The sequence below is a fragment of the Otolemur garnettii genome, unplaced genomic scaffold (assembly GCF_000181295.1).
Source record: "Otolemur garnettii isolate 467f Iridium unplaced genomic scaffold, OtoGar3 scaffold00001, whole genome shotgun sequence".
NCBI lineage: Eukaryota > Metazoa > Chordata > Mammalia > Primates > Galagidae > Otolemur > Otolemur garnettii.
Window position 1 is genome coordinate 65,472,570 of NW_003852396.1, and position 6,267 is coordinate 65,478,836.

The following is a 6,267-nucleotide window of genomic DNA, read 5'->3' on the forward strand; positions in this document are numbered from 1 at the left end:
AATTCTCTATGATGTAATGATTCCGAACATGATAAAATTCTATGTATTATTTGCTCTGTTAGAGGGATTCATATACTAAGGTGTTCAGAGTATTTCTTTTTTTGTACATGATCTAATTGAAAATCTTCAGATGACACAAAAACTACATTAGAAATATTTATTTCATTAGAAGTTTAGATGATGGAGGGTATGCTCTTTTCAAAGATTACTGTTTTATATGCTTATTTGGTCATTCATTATTTCTCTGAATCTTAGAATCTTTTTTTTTTTTTTTTTTTTTTTTTGAGACAGAGTCTCACTATGTCACCCTGGGTAGAGTGCCGTGGCTGCACAGCTCACAGCAACCTCAAACTCTCGGGCTTAAGTAATTCTTTTGCTTCAGTCTCCCAAGTAGCTGGAGCTCCAGGCCCCCGCCAGAACACCTTGCTACTGTTTTTGTTGTAGTTGTCATTGTTGTTTAGCAGGCCTAGGCAGGGTTTGAATGCACCTGATGTATGTGGCCGGCGCTCTAATTCCTCACTTATAGGCACTGAGCCCTTAAAATTTTTTAATAGTAGTTTGGTAACTCATTTTCTTGACTGTAACATAATGAATACCTATTGAAATGGGCTGCTGAATAATGTCTTGGTATTATGACACTGAAGAGTCGTAAGTATTGGTAAGTGTGAAGCTGACATTTAGTTTAATATTTTTGTTAATTTTCTTTCTCTGTTGTACTTTTGTTCTTGTTGCTTCAGTAGAGTTAAAAACAAGTGATAGTGATATGGCAATTAAGTAGAGGTTATAAAGATATGAAGTTGGCAACTAATTCAACTGGTATAAGTGTCTAGAGACAGAATTGATCTTAAATGTCCTTAATAAGTTAAATAGAAAAGTAAAATACTTGGCTGGGTTGAAAAAATAAAAAAAAGAACAGAACAATAAAATTTAAAAAAATAGGGAATGTCTTTTTGAGTTATATGTAATTACATAGTTCAATATTGATTAAATTTTAAAGACATAAATCTAAAATACATTTTAGATTGTATTTCAAATTGTCCAAAGGTCTTTTTCTGCTTCAAACCACAAATTAATAGCATACGAATAAAGCTGAGGTTGATTGATGCCAAACTCAAACAACATATACAATGGATTTATATCTGTAAAATATAAGCTAAGCCTCATTTACTAATAACCACAAGTGACGTGTAATCAATGTATAATTAAGTAGTTAAGTAGATAATTAGCTTTTGTGGGATGAGGTATAGATGCCGCTAGAACCTCAAAACTTCTAATTGTCTTCCCAACTGCTACATCTAGCTTGGCATTTAGCCTTCTCCCTGATACAAAATCTCAGATCTTGCTGGGCTTAAATTTACCTTTGATTTTTAAACGGGGAAAAAAGCGTAAAGAAGAATAACTGAATGTGTTCTTGGATTTTATTATCAATGTTAATAAATGTTTCTAAAAGAATATAGTTATACTATATCAATAATTTTTTAACTTCCTAATTTTTTTTTTTACTAGATAAGCATCTAATTTATTTTTATGGAATTCTTTTCATATAACAGGGACAAAGCAAACAGTACCGAATACTTGGGCCCTCACCTGGCAATAGCTTTTATTCACTGAGCGATCAGTGGCCTACTCCTCATAAAGATGCAAGGCGGTCTTCACCTTAACCTTGCACATCCTAGGTCCACAGTTAAAGGACCAAGTTAAAAGTTGACAGCCTTAGTCCCTCGTAATCCAGTCAATTTGGGGCCAAGTTATTAAATGTAAAGTACTTGTGGTTCCTTGCCCACCGTTACCACCCACTACTTAGATGCTCAGTACCTGAAGTCCACGTTAAGATCTGACATCAACAATAGAACATGGACTGTGAACGGGTGACTTGTGTATTTAGGTTCCTTATTGTTAAATCCACCTATGTATAAAATCATCTTCACAACCACGTGTTTTAATATGCTCAAGCCCCAGACCTGTTACACAGGACCTAAATAAGCAGTTCACTTGCATGACAGTAATTCTAAATAGGTGATGACATCACCTTAGCGGGGAGTTAACTTTCAGCTGTCTTACACTGTCTCTGACTGAACCTCGGTTATCTCCCTGACCACTGAGGGACGACAGCTTGGGATTTAAGGGAAGGCACAACCTTCCCAGTGCAACCCAGGGAAGTCAGAGGAACGTATGGGTGTACCCGCTGGTCACTCACTGCAGAGGCTACAACATCCTCAACACCCCCCCCCCACCACCACCTGGACATTTCATTCTTCGTGTAATCAGTGCCTCGACTAACCTTTTGGGCACCTGGGACCGGTTTTTGTGTTAGACGCCGGGTGGGGTGGCGGGAGGCAGAGCTCAGAGATGGTGTGTGGAGCTACTGTAAATACAGACAAAGCACCTTCCCATGCTGCTGCGCCCCGCGGCCCAGTTCCTATGTTTCAGGGAAGACAACTTCCCCAAGGACTAGAGGGGGATGAGGGAGGCGGAGCTCTGCGGCCCAGTTCCCAACTGGCGGCGAACCGGTACCAGTCATCGCCAAGCGTCTGGGAAACCGCCCATCCGCAACAGCCACGACAGCCACCGCCATGTCGCTTGCGGTTAAAAGGGCCGCCCGCGGAGAAGGCCGGCGGCCCCAGTTATACGCAAGCTTGTGCTCTGGCGCTGCAGCCTGACCCCCAATTTCCTAATTTTTAAGAGTATAAATAAGTCTTTAGAATGCTGAATGACCCATGTATGACATTTTCATTAATAAGGGAAATAATAGTAAATATTTTATTTATACGAAGCTAGTACTACTTTTATTATTTTATTTAATTCAGGTAACTGTATTGTATATACCATTATGATACATACTTTATAGGTGAGGAAACTGAATCTTGAATGTTTAATATTAACTGCCTGCTTTATGGCCTATATGCTGCAGAAATATTTTATGAGTAAACAGAAAAATAAATCGTAATTTTTGTAGGCTTTTCTTTGCAGGGAGGGACAAACTTCCATATGGTTTCATTTTCCAAGCATTCAATTTGGTTTGATGTTCAGTTTACCGTAAATATCCTTTTAAGGTTTATATTTGCAATGCAAGTCAAGAAGTTGTAACCATTCATTCAGCATGTAAAAAACCAAACACTATTTGATGACTGTGGCAGGAAAGAACAAGAAAATAAACTTTATTATCCCTCTATCGATACCTACATTTCTTCTTTTTTTTTTTTAATTAAATCATAGCTGTGTAGTTGATACAGTCATGGGGTATGGCGTGCTGTTTTCATATACAATCTAAAATATTTTCATCAACTGGTTAACAGCCTTCATGTCATTGTCTCAGAGTTGTACTCGTCTAAGCAAACATGGACAGAAAGTCATGTTTGGGTAAACATTTTCAGATTAAACATTTGATTATAAATTTCTAAAAAGTTTTGTTATTGCTTGTACATTGTAGTTAGTACAAGCTACTATTGATAGAAGACGTTAGCAAAACTATTTCTTTGTGGTTGAAGAAGCTACTGGTGATTCTTGCTTGCTGCAAACATGACTTGGAGGTGGTGCTCCCTTCATGATTCACAAGACGTGTATGTTATGGACCTAAATGTAATTAAGTGAGGCTTCCATTAAGATTGGAAAGCCTAAAATTGTGACATATATTGTTCTTTCAAGTTCATATTAATTTTAGATGATATTGAAAGAGAAGTTCATTTAAGTAAAAACACTTACATCAGGGAAAAATCACCAGTCTATTCAGTTACGCAGTCTCTTAGATAAGCCAGTCATTAATTCAGCAGTTTAAAAATACTGTGTACAAATAAATTATGCATCAAGCTAATTATCTTTCTCTAGAACTGAATGAAATCTTCTGTGTTTTGAAGATGAAAGAAGTTAAAGGTACAGCAATGTAATTTGTCATAATGTATTCTTATTTTAAAATTTTATTTTATAATTCAAATATAGTAATTCTGGATTTATGATTGTCTGATGATTACTTTTTATTACTATTTAGAAATTAAGCTTTATCAGAGATATAAGAACAAAGTCTGAGCTTTATTCTGGGAGAAAAGGAAATACAATAAGATAGCTAGATTCTATCTGTAAAGTGGAAATCCTGCGGTCTGTGGAAGATATTATCGAGTAACAGTTATGGGAAAAATGCTTCACCTCCAAATCACTTAAAAAATCCAGATAAAGTAATAAAGAATGCCGGATTGCTGAAATTCTGTGTTTGTTCAAAGCTTACCTATCATTATCCTAACACACGTATGGACTTTTGACTTCAGATATACTGAAACAAAAATGAGGAGTTATAATAAATAATTCTTCCCTGATGGAGTTATAATAAATAATTCTTCCCTGATGTATAAGGCTGAGTAGTCAAGTGCACTGACGGTGTGAAATGCATCGAACATGAGAAAGGGTAAAATGGCAGGAAAGGAAAACAAGCACAAGAGCACGAATCAAAGTGATAACAGTAAGCCGGGTAAAGATTCTTCCAAGTACAAAATAACAAGTTTCCCGGACCTCCACCGAAGAATCTTCTGAAAGAGACATGGTGCATGAACCTGAGTGAGACTGTAGAAGTTTCCCTTCCTAGACCCCTGTAACTATATATGCCATTTCTTGTTAATGAGTGAAATAATAGTAAAGATATATATGATAAGCTAGTACTATTTTGCACTATTTATTTAATTCATAAAACAGTATTATATAAAATATACTATTATTATACATACTATATCTGAGGCAACTGAAACTTTGTTTAGTAGCTTAGATACAGTCTCAAAGCAGTTAAATGGTGCAGATGTAATTCAAACTCAAATACATAGGACTTCAGGGCTTCTAGTTGTAAACACCCTGCTAGGCTTCCTCCTTTTACGAAGGAAAATAATCTATTACGTAGTTACCCAGTTTGGAGCAATGAAATCTAATCAGTTTGATTATTTTTGTTGTTTTGCTGTGTTTTTCTAGTTAGTTCTAGTTCTAGTTCTTTTATAAAATTTGTTGAATTCTTATAACTTTTTAAATGTATGGAACAGATAAAGACAGTTGCCAAATCTGGTAAGAATTGTTGTCTAGAATATACAACGAATTCTTCAAACACAATGATAAGAAAATGAACAAACCAACCAAAAACTGAGTTAAAAACCTGAACAAACACCTCATTCAAGATGATTTGCAGATTGCAATGAAAATGATGTTGGAAATATATTCAACATCATATGAGTATGACATTCTGGAAAAGGCAAATGTATAAAGACATAAAAAAGAGTAGTGGTTGCTAGGGGTTATGAGAGACAGAAATAGATGAGTACAAAGGATTCCTAAGGCAGTGAGACTATTTGTATGCCACTACAATGGTACGTACGTAACATTGCATATGGTTTAAAGCCCATAGAATGCACACTATTGTTCATGCATCCTAATATAAAATACAGACTTTAGGTGATAATAAGGTTTTAATGTAGGTTCATTGATTATATCAAATTTACTGCCTTTGTGCTGGATATGAATTTCAGGGAAGGTTGTGCCTTAATGTAGACAGAGGGTACAGCAGAGCTCCCTGTAGTTTTGCTGTGAATCTAAAACTATTTCTAATGATTAAGTACTTTAATTTTAGAAATTACTGGTTACTACATGAAGAATGTATTGTTAAGAAACAAGTAGAGAGAAAGAGACAATTGTTAGCAGTTTTTAACTGACCATTCAGGTGGTACCTCTAGATATCAAGAAAAGTAAAGGGAGTCTCACTGTATCCTGAAGGAAGATCTAACAGGCAGAGATGGATTGCTTGCCAAAAATAAGAACAAAGAAAACAATCAAAAATTACTCTAAGATTTTAGTTTAAGAGTCCAGGTAAATGATGGTAGTACTTACAGGTAAAGAAACCTGGGAAAAGGAAGCATAAAGAGAAGAGAATATTATAGAGTTTTGGTTTCTACTGCAACCAAATGCCTGGGTTCTTAAGTCAATCTCCACCACCAAATAGGTGCACGGTCATGGGAAAGTTATTTACTGTTTGCTAAACTCAGTTTTCTCTTCAGTAAGGTCTTGATGATATTACTACCTACCTCAAAGTGTTACTGTGAAGATTAGATGAACTAATGTATGTAAAGACTTTAGAACATGTTTGTTCATAGGATGTATGACAGAAGAGATAGTTTACAGGGAAAACATAAAAAGCCATTTTAGTTGCCACTAAGAAGTTGAGTTAGAGAAAGAGCTCATTATTAAATCAACTATTGTTTTTGGCTATGTGATAGTAGCTTTTGCATTAAGGAAGCAACTTCA

General features: G+C 35.6%; 1 non-coding gene across 1 annotated transcript; it reads right to left on the minus strand.

Moving 5' to 3' along the window:
- Positions 1–2,571: 2,571 nt before the first annotated feature.
- LOC111724676 lies at positions 2,572–2,653 on the minus strand. The gene has a single exon (XR_002772937.1). It is a non-coding gene; the product is annotated as a small nucleolar RNA SNORA76 (small nucleolar RNA).
- Between the last annotated feature and the right edge of the window lie 3,614 nt (positions 2,654–6,267).